We start from the raw sequence: 14472 nt of genomic DNA on the forward strand, positions 1-14472 counted from the left end.
TACCGCCGACGCAAAGGGTGGTGTGGTGTGAAAGGGGTCTTAGGGAAATTATCCATTGTTACCCTTTAGTGACTTTTCCTCTAAATATAGACTTCCTAGATGGATGTACTTTCGCTACCTTCAATTTGGTCACGCTGCAAGGGCGCAGTTCCCTACTGCTTCTAGTCTAAAGATGGACTCCATATAGAGGACCTTCTGGCACAGGAATCCCTTGCCAAGCCCCCATCTTCATTTTATTTGGCACTTAACGTGGGGTCGCATAAAATGGATAAGCTGTGGGAGCCGTGGAGGGTAGACATCCCAACTTTGGACAGGGAAACTTGAGAGAAGTGCTTAGAGGACAGCTCCAAGCTAGTGGTTTCAACCCATGATAAATTGATTCAAATTAAGTTTCTACTGCACAAGATTTATCCACAGCTTTCTCCAAATTGCTCCCGATGCCAGGCTACCATTGGAACCTATTTCCATATGTTTAGGACCTGCCCTGGGGTGGCATAATCCTGGATAGTGGGCGTTTGACTGTATTAGATACCCACTTACAGTTGACCCTACCGCTATCGGCTGAGTTAGCCTTATTGGGAACTCCAGACAATGAGCAGAGGCCTCGCTACACCAAGATTTAAATTTTTTTTCCTTTTTACTTTATTATGCCAAAAAAAAAAAAAAAATGGTTAATGGACTTCCCCTACGGTGATGTCCTGGGAATCTATTGATGCAGTGTTACCCATGTATAAATTGGGTGCCCTAGGAAATATGAAAAGGTTTGGCAGCCTCGGACCGGGCAAGGATGATCCTTTGAGGGCTTCCTTGGCTGTTCTATCCTTGGTTTTAGGTTTGAGTGACTTTACTGTGCGGGCTCCTCCATGTGGTATGCTTGAACTCACCAAATTATGTCCTGCTTGTTATATGTAGAATGTTGGCATTGTTCATTCGTTACTACCTCACATGTACTGCATTGACATTTTTTTTTGCAGTTAAAAAGGGATATGTAAAAGGATTTAAAAAAAAAAAAAAAAAAAAAAACGAAGTCATACTTGCCTCCTCTGTGCAGTTGGTTTTGCACAGAGTGGCCCCGAATCTCCTCTTCTGGGGTCCCTCAGTGGCGTTTCTGGATCCTATTGGAGTGACCCGTTGAGGAGCCGCTCTCTTGGGGCACTCGGGCGGGCGAGCTCCCATGTCCTGCTGCTGCGTCCATTGACTCAAACAGCAAGACTTGGCCCTGCTTCCCATGTCATTGGATTTAATTGACAGCGCGGGAGCCAATGGCTGCACTGCAAACAATCTATCCAATCAGGACTGAGACACCGGCTGGAGCTGGTGTGCTTTGTCCCTGTCGCTGGAAAGACCAGGTTCAGGTAAGTAAAAGGGAGGCTCCTGCATCACAGGAGGTTTTTCTCCTTAATGCATAGAATGCATTAAGGTGAAAAGCCTCAAGGGTCTACAACCCCTTTAAATTTGGTCTTTATTGAAAAATGGCACGATACATTAGTTTGTTTAAATAAAAAAAACATACAGCATAAACTGCTGTGATTGTCACAATTAGGCAGTCCATTAAAATCAACGGGCTGCCATATGTGTGTGGCACGACAATGCGCAAAAAAAAAAATCCACATTTGTGCAACACAGTGTGAAATCCAAATGGTCCAGCAAGATATAAAGTTCAAACCTGCAATACAGCTGGGAAAAAATAAAAAAAATACGATTTTTTTTCCCTAATACTGATGAAAACTTGGGTGACGACTTTTTTGTAAAATTAGCAAAATTAGTAAAATTGTAGACTTTAGCAGGACAGAGTGAGATAGTTGAACATTTTGAACTGTAGCTTATATGTAGTTAAAGTAGAGCTATAGGCAATACTACTCCCCCCCCCCATATTTTGATTGGAGCAACAGAGGCTTATAACCAGTCCGATTTAACCCTCCCTCCACCATCTGTGTCCCATTGCAGAGATTTCCCTTCACTTCCTGTCCCACAGCCAGAACAGGAAGGGAGAGGCAATCCCTACAAATTAAGGGAATTCCGTTGGGACCCCCAGGTCCCCTTGGGAAGATTTCTCCATTACTTTTCTGGGGACAACCCAAAATTTGGGATTTTCTTTTGCTTTCAATAATGATAAAAACGGGACAAATAGAGAGGGTCAATTTCCTTAAGGGGACACAGACAGCGATAAAAAAAAACAAAAAAAAAAACACACACAACAAATCCAATGCCTCTCCGCTCTATCCAAAACAAAAATGTTTTGCCTTTAGCTATACTTTAAACTATAGTGCAAGAAATATTGTTGGCTGCCAATGCTGACCACATTCTGAAAAAATGAGTGGTGTAATGGTCTGCAGCTCCAATGTTCTATCAGAGTCACTAACCCAGAGAAATTATGCAGAAAATCAGAACAATCTCTATAAGTTGAAACATTGGATCAGCATGGCAGCCAACAGCTAGTGCTTTTACCTATGACAGCCCACCTATGTCTGCATAGCAGAGATTTTCTTTTTTAGCTAGGCATACATTGTCAAAGTACTGGGAATTTTTTCCTAGCCAAAAAACACACAAAGGCAGCAAATATTATGACCTTTTGTCCTCGCTCCTGATTGCACTACTATGGAATATCTGTTATCTTCTGGAGATTGACAAATGCAACTGACAATCACCTTCAGATGGACCTACATACTTGGCCATCGGTTCTAAAATAATATCAGATAGATTTGTTGAAATAATGTCTAATGTCACTGGGCGTTGCATAAACTTCCCTTTCCTTTCACTTGCCACAAACGCAAAAAAAAAAAAAAACCCTTATCTTTGGAAAACACATGACAGCCAAGCAAAAGCAATTCCGGTTACCAACAAAACAAGCCACAGAAACACACTAGATGTAACCGGACATGTATACGATATGAGCAGATTACAGTATGTGTAATAGTATCAAACCCGCCAAGAAGGATCCTCCCATTGCACTGCACAAGAAATAAGACCTGGGGGCAAGCGTGTCATGCAAGCGTGTATGCAGCGCATTCAGGTTTTATTTAAATTGCTGCACCCAACATATACTCAGTGAAGTGACTGGCCTCAGGTGATACACAGAAATTAAACAAATCCTCCTATAGAAATTGTACCTTTTCATCTGCAGTATTCGCTTTTCTACATCCATTCAAAGTCCAGAATGAATACAGCTTGTCTGAGCTTCTGAAAGCAGGGGGCAGGGAGTGGACGTTACACTCCGTGAGGAAAACTGAGGGCTAATTGGAGGTAAGGGACACCCCCCCCCCCCTTTCAAAACACTGCTGGAGCTTCCTCCCCTGTCACCTTTTTACCCCTTTGTGTCAGAAAAAAAATTGTCTGAAGTGACTCATGCCAATAGAGCAACAAAGCAGTAGACAGAAATAACATTTTGTTCTCCGGATTGAGACAAGTACACAATATAGAGGGATATGCTTGGTTCATGTGTCATGTCTGAGGTTTGTAACCACAGCTACAATAAAATGAGATTAATAATGGTTTTTATTCCCCAAAGCCTATTTCACATGATCTGTGCTGAAGGAAAGAAGCCGCCAAACTTAGGCTAGCCATGCGCACAAATATTTCTCTTATTCAGCCCCGACGGCTGAACTAGAAAAATCATTCGACTTCACCTTCCAACACTAAACAAGGAAGGAGGCGCATCAGCTGTTGTATTCAGACCTGTGGCCATCTAAAAATCTGATCAGTCATTGCATCTGTTCTTCTGACAATTTTCCACCCGGTTACTTTAATTTTCAATGCTTCACGGCCATTTACAGCTCATATGACAGCGGATTCAGGAGCAATTGGCTGACATTAAAAGTCATGTATGGCCAGCAATACTACCAATCCTCAAATTCAGCAGAGATATTATAACCGCATGCCTTGCATTTTGGTTATGTGAAGAGAACCGAGGAGAGCCTAAAGCAGCATTTTAATCAAGGGAAGGTATTGCACCAGTCTGTGTATTACCATGTATCTATGCAAGCGACACTGTTAAAATTACTTGAAGCTAATGCGTGTATGCAGGTTTAAAAGAAGTACTCAGCCAAGCACCATAAAATCCACACATGTATAAAAAAAATTAAAAAGCAGCTAAACACATGAAATACATGTGTATGGGAATTGTTTTATCGGCCAAAGGATTTGTATTTCTCTTTCCTGAGATGTACATAGTTCTTCCACACAACAAGGTCCTGCCTAGCAAAGGAGGAGACTTGACCTTTCCTTGCTGCAGTTTCACTTTCGCTTACAGGTCTCCTCACTGCCACCTTGTGACTGGAAAGCCCAAAGAAGACGCATCACACACAGATTGGCTTTACTCTCTACCACAGTTTGTTGTCTCCTTTCAGCATGCTCCTTACATTGCAACACACCTGACCAGCTCCTTGTGTTTCATCTCCCTCCTGATCTCTAAACCCTACAGTACAATGCACCCAGACAACTTCAGGAACTTACACTGCTTAACCCCTTGGCGCCAACATAACACAAATATGCGGCCCCACTGGACTGGGCTTTTTGCCGTGGGGCAGCATATTTTCGTTCCTCCTAGCAGAGTGACCGGGGTCTCATCAAGAGCCCAGGGCCCCGTTCTAACGATCAGGACCCAGAACATCAAAAACCAGGTCACCTAATCACTGCAGTAGCCTCTGAATGGACGAGAAAGAAGCAATATATCTTGCTCTGTCTTTGTAGAGATAGCAAGCAAAAAAAAAAAAAAAAAATGATATATATATAGATAGATAGACTATCTATCTATCTATCTATCTATCTATCTATCTATCTATCTATCTATCTATCTATCTATCTATATATTCTCAAAGAAAATACCTAGATAGGTTTGATCTAGGTCAGGGCCAAAAAAAAATAAAAAAATAAAAATCAATCCATACATGAAAAAAAACCAAACACACACACTCACACTCACACTCACACACACCATTACCACCAATGAAAGTCCTAAATAAAACAAGGTATAATCCACCTGGATGCACAAATCTAGTTGTGAGGATATGTACGGTTTTACCAACACGTGTCAAACTTGCAAAATAGAGCTTCGCAATTTAGATTTGTCTTACCATTAGGCACAAAGGGGTTGAATAAAAGCAAAAAAATAATTAAATCAACTAGCAAAAGCATGCTTCTCTGTTGCACAGGTTGAATAATATGGCATGTGCAATGGTGAAGTGGCGGTGAGCACATATCTGTGCGTTTGTGCAGTAGTGGGTGTAGAATGGTGTGATGGACACAGAAGGCCATTTGGGGGTGCATTGGTGGCAGTTGTAGAAATGGACATGAAGCTGGTCCTAAAAAAAAAGGGACCCAGTCACCACCCTATGAGCAGCAAAATATACATAGCATGTAATGTGCTCACATACCGATAAGTCAGCATGCCTTCATTTCCTAATTTCGGTACCCTGCCTCACTTGCACTGTATAACAGTACTTCTATTTTTAACCACCTCTGATGTGTGCTACAGTGATGCCGCTGGGATGTCTTAATGCAGCAAGTTAACCTGCGACATAACGCACTTTTACCTACTATATTTACCTTGAAGGGCATGGGGTGGTGACACAATCTCTTTAAATTGCGGATGCCTACAAGACTCCCATCTCCAAAAGACCACATACTGCTTTTGTCTATATTCGATACCATGATGTCCAGACACTTTGCACAATCTAAAGATCTCTACAGCATGTATGTAAAGAAGCTCAATGTAGTTGACAGCCAGGGAAATGGAGCAATCAATAACTGCAATAACTTGTGGTCCAATGTTATGCACGTATTTGTGGCTTCTCTCAGCAGGAGGGGACCGATCGAATGGCTTGGCAAGCATGTACAGCATCTGCCAAATAAAGCATGTTATATTATACACCACACAACTTGTGCCGTGTAATTTGGCCTCCCGTACCACCTAAAACCTGGCTGATCCTGCCTGGCTATACCCTCCCCCCTGTAAACTGGCTACAGTATATCATGGCTGCTGAGCCTGACACTGGTCAGTTCAAGTGCCTCCATAATCTGAAGCACTTCTCTCCACCCTATCCCCTCCTCCCTGCCTGTCAGCTCGTGTCTTTGCCTGCCCCCTCCCCTCCTGTTGCTCCCATATATAAATATATCTTTTCCCCTCAACATCAGCGAGAGTGCTCGGTCCAGCCAGCTGGAGCTGTCAGCTGGTTAGAAGAGAGCCAAGGAGTCATGCAAGCGCTGGGAGATGTGATATATAAAAAAAATATATATATAAAAAAAAAAAAAATAGGATTTTTTGCACTCACCGTAAAATCCTTTTCTCTGTAATTCACCGACCGACACAGCTCCTCTCTTAGCCATTGGGTTGTTATGCCCACCACTAGGTGAATACTAGGCATTACTTGTTATGTAACACTCAGAAATTTCTACTTCCACCCAGGGGGGAGGTCCCTCCAGCCTGCCATGCAGTCATCAGTACGTCAACAAGCAGTATAAAGTAAAGAGAAAAAGGAGGGGTGGGTGCTGTGTCGGTCGGTGAATTACAGAGATAGGATTTTTTTTTTTGTACACACCATAAAATCCTTATTTTCTCTTATATTCACCGACTGACACAGCTCCTCTCTTAGCCATTGGGACGTCCCTAAGTAGTGCCAAACGAGGGGTGGGAAAACAGCATAAAAAACTCCTCCACCATGGCAAGTGGGAACTAGTGTAACTTTACCCACAAAAACAACAGTGCGTGGAAAAAAACCACCACAAAACCAGGGTACCCTCAACAGGAGTTACTACCCACAACCGTAACAAAAACTGCGGAATGTCATGCAACAGTGCATTAACTTAACGGTACTGCATTTTTATCCAAAAACCAGGAAAAAAGAAAAATATTGCATATTTAAATGCAACTATATGGCCGCCTGCAAAACTTTGCAGCCAAAACAGTCGATGCACTGACATCTACCTTGTAGAACTTGGTAAACGTGTGGACAGACGACCAGGTCGCCACTTTACACACCTGAGCGACAGACGCTTGGTGTCGGAAGACCCAAGACATTCCGATTGCCCTTGTGGAATGGGCCGTGACCAGGAAAGGGGGCACCTGCCACTTCAAGGAGTACACTTATACTACAATCGGTTTGATCCACCTGGAAATGGTGGCCCGACGAGATCGCCATGCCTTTCTTTGGACCAGCCACCGAAACAAACAGCGAGTCTGACTTCCGGAAGGGAGCCGTGGCAGAAAAATACACATTCAGAACCCGAACCACGTCCAGAGTGTGAAGGGCCACCTCCTTAGGATGTGTCGGCTTAGGACACAGAGATGGTAACGGAAAAGCCAAAACCACCTTCGGGGGAAGAGACGGTTGCAGACGCAACACCACCTTATCCTTGTGGATAACCAGGTAGGGCGACTTGCAGGACAAGGCTGCCAGTTCCGAAACCCTCCTGCCCGATGTAATGGCCACTAGAAAGAACACTTTCTGGGAGAGAGTCAACAGAGGGATCTCCCTGATATTCTCAAATGGTGTTTTTTTTCAACGCCGATAACACCAGGTTCAGATCCCACGGGGGGTATCAGTGGACGCACCAGAGGGACTACAATTTCGCACCCCTTGAACAAAAGTACTCACCAGTGAGTGAGATGCCAGGGGTCGTTGGAAAAAAAGACAGCCAAGGCTGATATTTGTCCTCTAATGGTGCTTAACGCCAACTTCTGGTCTACTCCTTGCTTAAGAAACAGCAGGATCCTGGATATAGCAAAGGAGCGCGGATGCCATCCTTTCTCCTCACACATGGAGATGTAGGCCTTCCAGGTACGATGATAATTCTTCCTGGAAGAGGATTTCCGTGCTCTCAACATAGTGGGGATCACCGAGTCAGACAGACCCTGTTCCTAAACACATGGCTCTCAATAGCCATGCCGTTAAAGCCAGCGATGGTAAAGCAGGATGGAGAATCGGACCTTGAGACAGAAGGTCCTCTCGTAACGGCAGTTACCAGGGAGCATCTGCCACCAGCCGCACTAGGTCTGCGTACCACGGATGCTGAGGTCAATCTGGGGCAACCAGAATCACTGAGATCCCCTCGACTTCCACTCTGCGGAGCAGACGTGGTAGTAGCTTTAATGGAGGAAAGGCATAGATCAGCCGATACTGACCCCACGGAGCTATCAGCACGTCTGACGCGTCCGCCCAAGGATCTCTTGTCCCGGACACGAATCTCGGCACCTTTCGATTGAGATGGGAGGCCAGCAGATCCACGTCTGGTGTGCCCCACCGCAAGCTGGCATCCGTTGTGATCACTGTACATTTCAGAGGTAGGAACGACCTCCCGGACTGAAGCACCGGGGACCTCAGCCACCAGATCAGTGAATCTCTAACTAGCTGGCTCACCTGGATCTGCCAATCCAGGGAAAACGGAGACTTGTCCCACTTTAAAAAAAAATCTCCTTCTGCAGAACTCTGGTGTGGAACTGGGCATACGGTACTGCCTCGAAGGAGGCCACCATGAGACCCAGGACTCGCATGCAGAAGCGACGACCACTTTCGGTTCATCAGCAGTTTTACCGCAGCTCTGAGAGTCTGCAGCTTGTCTGAAGGGAGAAACAAAAACAAACACTCTTGCTACCCTGGAGTCCAGCAGTAAGCCTAGGTACTCCAAAACGCTGGGTCGGTACTACCACAGACTTTAGGTTTAACAGCCACTCAAATTCTTGTAGTGTCTGCATGGTGATCGCCACATGCTCCTCTAATTCTCAGGCAGAAGATACTCAGTAGGAGGTCGTCTAGGTATCCCACGATCGCAATCCCACGTGGCCACAGAAACACCAAAACTGGAGCCAATACCTTGGTAAAGACTCGGTAGGCTGATGCCAAACCAAAAAGGGAGAGCCACAAACTGGTAGTGGGTTTCCCCGACTGCAAACCGCAGAAACTTGATGCCGGAGGCATATGGGTATGTGCAGGTACGCATCCTGGATGTCTAAGGACGCCAGGGAGTCCCCTTGATGGAGTGCAGCGACTACTGAGCGAACTGATTCCATACTGAGCCTCTGCACTTTCATAAAGCGATTGAGGGCTTTTAGATCCAAGATTGTAGTTCCCAAGAAGGAAGGGGTACGTCCAAAACAGGTTTGAGTAGAACCCCTGGAAACTTTTGGATTCCGGAACAGGTACAATCAGCCCGCGATTCAGCAAGTCCCTTACGGCCCCCCAGGAGGGCCTCCCGGCGAGCCGGGAGAACAGGAATGCTGGAGGGGGAAGAATCTGTTTGGTGGCCAAGAGAGAAACTATCTTATAGCCGGCGGAAATCAGATCGCAGACCCATTGGTCGGACAGCCGAGAGGACCCCAGGGCTGCAAACTCCCGAAGGCGACACCAAAAGTGCTACCATATGAAGGTTTGCCGCCACCCATGTCTCGGGTGGGGGCAAACCTTCATACGGTAGCACTTTTGTTCTCATGCTTGTTAGGCTTGCGGTTCCAGGATGTTTCTGTCCTTTCCGTGGTCGTCCTGTCAGGCTGGGGACATTTGGCCGAAGTTCCAGGCGGACAAAAAAAGCCGTTTGTGAGCGGAAAAAGAGGGCCCTTGCCTACGGCGTGGCTCCTTAGCCTTCCAGGCCTGTGGGAGCAGTGTACTCTTACCACCTGTGGCATTTTTTAATAAGGTCATCCAAAAGAGTCGCCAAGGAAGGGAAGATCAGTCAGGGCTTTCCTTGGATGCCTGGTCGGCAGACCAGCATTTCAACCAAATCAGGCACCGCAGCAACACTGCTGACACTGAAGCCCTGGATAACAGGGGAGGAGTATCCAGGGCTACGTCACAAACATACTTAAGGCCTTTCACTAGTTGGTCTGCTAGTTCCACGCAGACAGGAGAAGCCTGTTGATATCCCAACTCACGGTGCAACAACTTTTCCCACTCAGTCTCAGTGACAAACGTGCAGATGGCAGTACTGGTCGCACGGCTGACCCCACAACCGTGAACCAGGAACGAGCCACTGCCTCGGCCTTCCTGTCCGTGGGATCCTTAAATGCAAGAGTCTCCTCTACCAGGATCGTGGTTAATTTGTTTAATCTACATACTGGGGGGTCCACGACCGGAGCAGCCAACCACTTTTTGAGAAGGCTCTCGTCGAAAGGGTAAAACACCGCCATGTATTTGGGGACAGAAAAGGTCAGTTGCGGTCGACCCCATTCCTTGTAAAGGAACTTGTCAAAATAAGTTGATACAGGAACACCTTAGGTGAACGGGCTGGCTTACGGGACCCAAAAAAGGGACCACTACCTCAGCAGAGGAATCTGCTGGCTCCTGAATCTTCAGGGTATCACGTACGGCTGTGATAGGTGCTCCAACAAGCGCTTTTTTGAGCACGGACCCAGACGGGGACTCATCCTCGCTGTCCAAGCGGTCCTGGTCAGCATCATCTGAAAACGACAGAGCAGGAGTCACCAGCCTCAGCAGGGCCCGAGTCTGTGTCAGAGCTCTCCCCAGGGGACGGGGGGGGAGGGGCAGGGGACGCTTTTTAGCACCTTTGCGCCCACGCACCACCTCCATCATGGAAACGAATGAATTGAGGCCCGCCGACAAGGTGTCCGCAGGAAAACCGGTTGCAATTGCCTTGTATTTCAGGGGAAGAAACACCAGTTTCTGAAGCCATGCTCACCCTACCCTGTCTGCCACCCGAAGGTGACAGTCCCACCCTCCTTACTGCTGCTGGCTGAGGGGCTCTTTCCCGCAGGACTCACCGCCCTGAGGGGTTCTGCGCCATCTAGCGGGTAGTGCCTATAGTCTCTGCTGGCTCCCAGGTGCAGAGGAATCAGCTCTGTGTCGGTGGAAGCAGCTGAAACTGCTCTGTAGTGTGCTCAGGCTCAAAGAAAATGGCCGTCCAGTATAAGGACATAAAACACAGGGAAAATGCCTGCCAGAGCACAGGAGCACATGCTGTCGCTAGAGAACACTGAAAAAACGTGTTCAGGCTTCCAGAAAATGGCCGCCGAAGCCCAGGAGAGTATGCTTTCCCTTGCCCACACCTAAGACACAAGCACAGCCACCTTCCAGGGACATGAAAAACAGGACCCAGGACACAGCCAGCCAGCGCCCCCCCGCAAAGACACACAAGCCGCTCTGCGGCATCCCCCACTGGGGGGGGGGGGCAGGGAGAGAAGAGAGGGAGGTGAGGGACCCCCGAATCGACCTTCCAGGAAATGCCCAGCTGCTCAGCCCCACCGAGGCAGGGAGAGCTGTACTTACCATTCCTGAAGTGCTGGGAGACATTCCATTACAGGCCCACTCACTGATCAGTACAGGGTGGCTGCTGGCCTGGCACAGTGCGATTGCGACATCAGTAGTCCGGTCATACGTGTGCCCCGGAGCATAAAAGCTCACCGACCACCTCTGGAGCAGAGGTTACATCATGGCCGACCCAGCGCGGAGCTCTGGTCTGTACACGCTCAATGGCCAGACTGGGGAGACTACAAGGATAAGGGTATCCAGCCTGTCACCCAGCTGGCTGTTGATAGATCCTGTGATCTGCTATCATCTCACGCAAAAAGCCAAGCTTCTGCGAAAAAAAAAAAAAAAAAAAAAAAAAAAGAAGAAGGACGGACCGATGGGCCCATCAGGGTTCATAGGTCCTTCTCCTTGACTAGGCAAAATAAAAACTGATGACTGCATGGCAGGCTGGAGGGTTGTTGCCCAAGGGACCGCCTAGTATTCTCCTAGTGGTGGGCATAACAACCCAATGGCTAAGAGAGGAGCTGTGTCGGTCGGTGGAATATAACAGAAAAAAAATAAAAATAAAAAAAAGTTATGCTGATCTGTACACAGGCACAGGGGCATTTATTGCTATATTACAGAGGGGGGGTTGGCATGATTTTATTTTAGTGGCTTAAAGAGAAACTGCAGTCTGCTCACATAATTTGTAATAAAAACAACATCTGAAGCCATTCTGAAGCTTCCTTACAACCATTTTGCATATTATTTTATATATACTGTTCTTGCCAAGTATGCTTCAGAAATCTCCCTGCATTGAGTCTGGCTGCAACCATTTTAACTGTGGGCAGTTGAAGCTGCTGCCTGTTCAGTTCCTGGATTTACACAGACACATGCCTCTAGAGGAAGAGGAAAAGGAAGGACTTTTTACCAATAAGAAACAGGAAGTAGGCTGTATAAAATATTGCAAAAAAAAACTGTATGTCAGAAACAGTCAGTGCACTGATTGGCCATCTCTTCTAGATGCCTTTCCTGTTGGCAGAAATTTTTTTTTTTTTTTTTTTTTTAAACAAACAACCCCCCCCCCCCCCACACACACACACACACACACACACACACTTCATGCTTGGAAGCATGTGTAACGCATTTAGGCACGTCAACCACTTTAAATTAACTAATAGAATTGGCCAGAATAAAAATGTATTCTGGGCATTGAAATAAATTAAACACTAGCATTTAGGTGCGTCAAGCATTTATTCTGCCAAAACACTGTTTGGATGCGCAGGCAGTGTTATTTTTATTTTTCTGCCTTCCTTAGAGGCAGACGCCCCTAAAAGCAGCATTAATACAGCCAGTGGGAATTAAGCCTTAAGGCCCCTTTCACATGGGCGGCTCCATTTGGCAGACTCTGCTTGCCATGCGGGGGGGGGGGGGGAAATGGGGGTCATTCCGCTGATCCCAGCTGAGCAGGCAGATGATCGGTCCATCTCCACGCACCTCTATGGGGAAATTAAGTGAAACCAGACAGCCTGCGTTTTTCCCCGATCATATCCACCAGACCGATGGAAAATAAGACCACCAACCATCTTGGCGGATAGCAGCAGATGGCAATGGACATGTCACGGCTGTCATCTACCGCTCCATGGGGGTGAATGGAAGGTCCGATTAGGTCCGCCTGAAAAGCTGACAGGCGGACCTGATGGGACAGCCCATGTGAAAAGGTGCCTTAGATAAGCTTTGTACAAAGAACGCATTATATATAAAACGCAGTATAACCCATTATAAAGCCTGAACTGGAGAAAAGCCCACTTTAAATTGAAAACTGACTTTGCAAAAGCAACAAGCCATTTGACAATAAAATAAAAAAATAAATAAAAAAAGAAGGGAAGAAGGTCTTAATAAAATTATTTCCATTGACCTTGAATATTTGCAGGAAATAAAAAAAACAAACAAAAAAAAACAAAAAACAAACACACGATTGGGAAATCAAACCAAGGCCTCCAAGTGCCACCAGCTGTACATGAAAAAAGGGACTTAGAGTAGGATGCCAAACAACACAGTAATCAAAACCAGTTTGATCCTGTCCAGCCCAATACAACTGGAACTTCAAAAAGCAAGACAACTGTTGGAAAGGAAGATGGTGAAGAGCAATCAAAAATACTTCATAAAAAGGTGTTTGTGCCTTGAGAATGTCAGGAAGCAGCAGGATTTTTATCCAAAAGCAAATCATAAAATTCCCAAATCATACCCCGTCCTTGAATGAATAGAACTAAAACATAGTGTACTGGCCTTGTGCCCACGAGGTTCCAGCAAGTTGTGAGAGATTTCTTTAAAGAAATCATTTCTGCTAAACTTTGGCGATACATAACACATATTTAATGGAAGTGCTGACTATTGCACAAAAGAAGCAGATGGCAGGCTTGCAAAAAGTTTCAAGTAGTGTTTCCACTGCCTTGTTTTACCACCTGAAATGTGTCAGAAAGGTGGAGTTTTAAATGCCACAAAATCAGAGGCATTCATCTATACATAAATGCAGCGCACCACTGAATCATAATGCAACAAAAGGGAAAATAAACCCAACTGTCTGAATATTTGAGTACTCCGAAGTCTATTTTTAGTGGATTGCAAAACAAGATTTCCCAAACCTAATAGGGTGAAACTGTAGAAGATAACCAACTTCCGCTTTTAAAAAGTAAATACAAAAGATGGAAAATTGCTGAGCTGGGCAAAAAATATCCCCAACCGCTGAAAGTCAGCTAACCAGTGTAGATACTTTACGGGTCTAGTTATAAAACAATTTTCACATGACTTTCACCCAGGGTTCTCACATCTTTAATTGAATCCATTAGTGGGCAACATGCGTGAGAAAATTTATAAATAGACTACTTGGAGTGTGGAGTGATTCACTGATGAAGTTCGCCCAGAAAAAAAAAAATAAAAATAAAAAAATAAAATAAAATTTGTGGAATTCACCCAACATTTTTGTCATCCAATGCGTTATATGATTTTTACTGTGCAAAATGTGTTAGTTTGACTCCTGCTGGGGAGTGAATCTCAATATTACAGTAGAAGCCATTTTTCACCTTTTGGCAATTCTTACATAATAGAGATGGGTTTTCATTAATTTGCTAGCATGCTTTCCATGGTGCTGAAACTTGTGTTCATACACAGATTCAGTGAGATAGAGAGATATATATATATATATATATATATATATATATATATATATATATATATAAATAAATAAATCAGTGGAAGGAGGAAAACCGTTTTTAAATTTGAGGTTTTTTTTTAGCAC

At 45.4% G+C, this 14472-nt stretch overlaps 1 protein-coding gene across 1 annotated transcript in view; it reads right to left on the reverse strand.

The window, feature by feature from the left end:
- The window catches only part of EHD4 (EH domain containing 4), a 90963-nt gene that overhangs the window by 39664 nt on the left and 36827 nt on the right, over positions 1-14472 (reverse strand). The gene's annotated exons all lie outside the window — the stretch shown is intronic.

This window comes from Lithobates pipiens, unplaced genomic scaffold, assembly GCF_037356315.1.
Source record: "Lithobates pipiens isolate NorthernLeopardFrog02 unplaced genomic scaffold, aLitPip1_a1.2 Scaffold_30, whole genome shotgun sequence".
In the NCBI taxonomy this organism is placed as follows: Eukaryota; Metazoa; Chordata; class Amphibia; order Anura; family Ranidae; genus Lithobates; species Lithobates pipiens.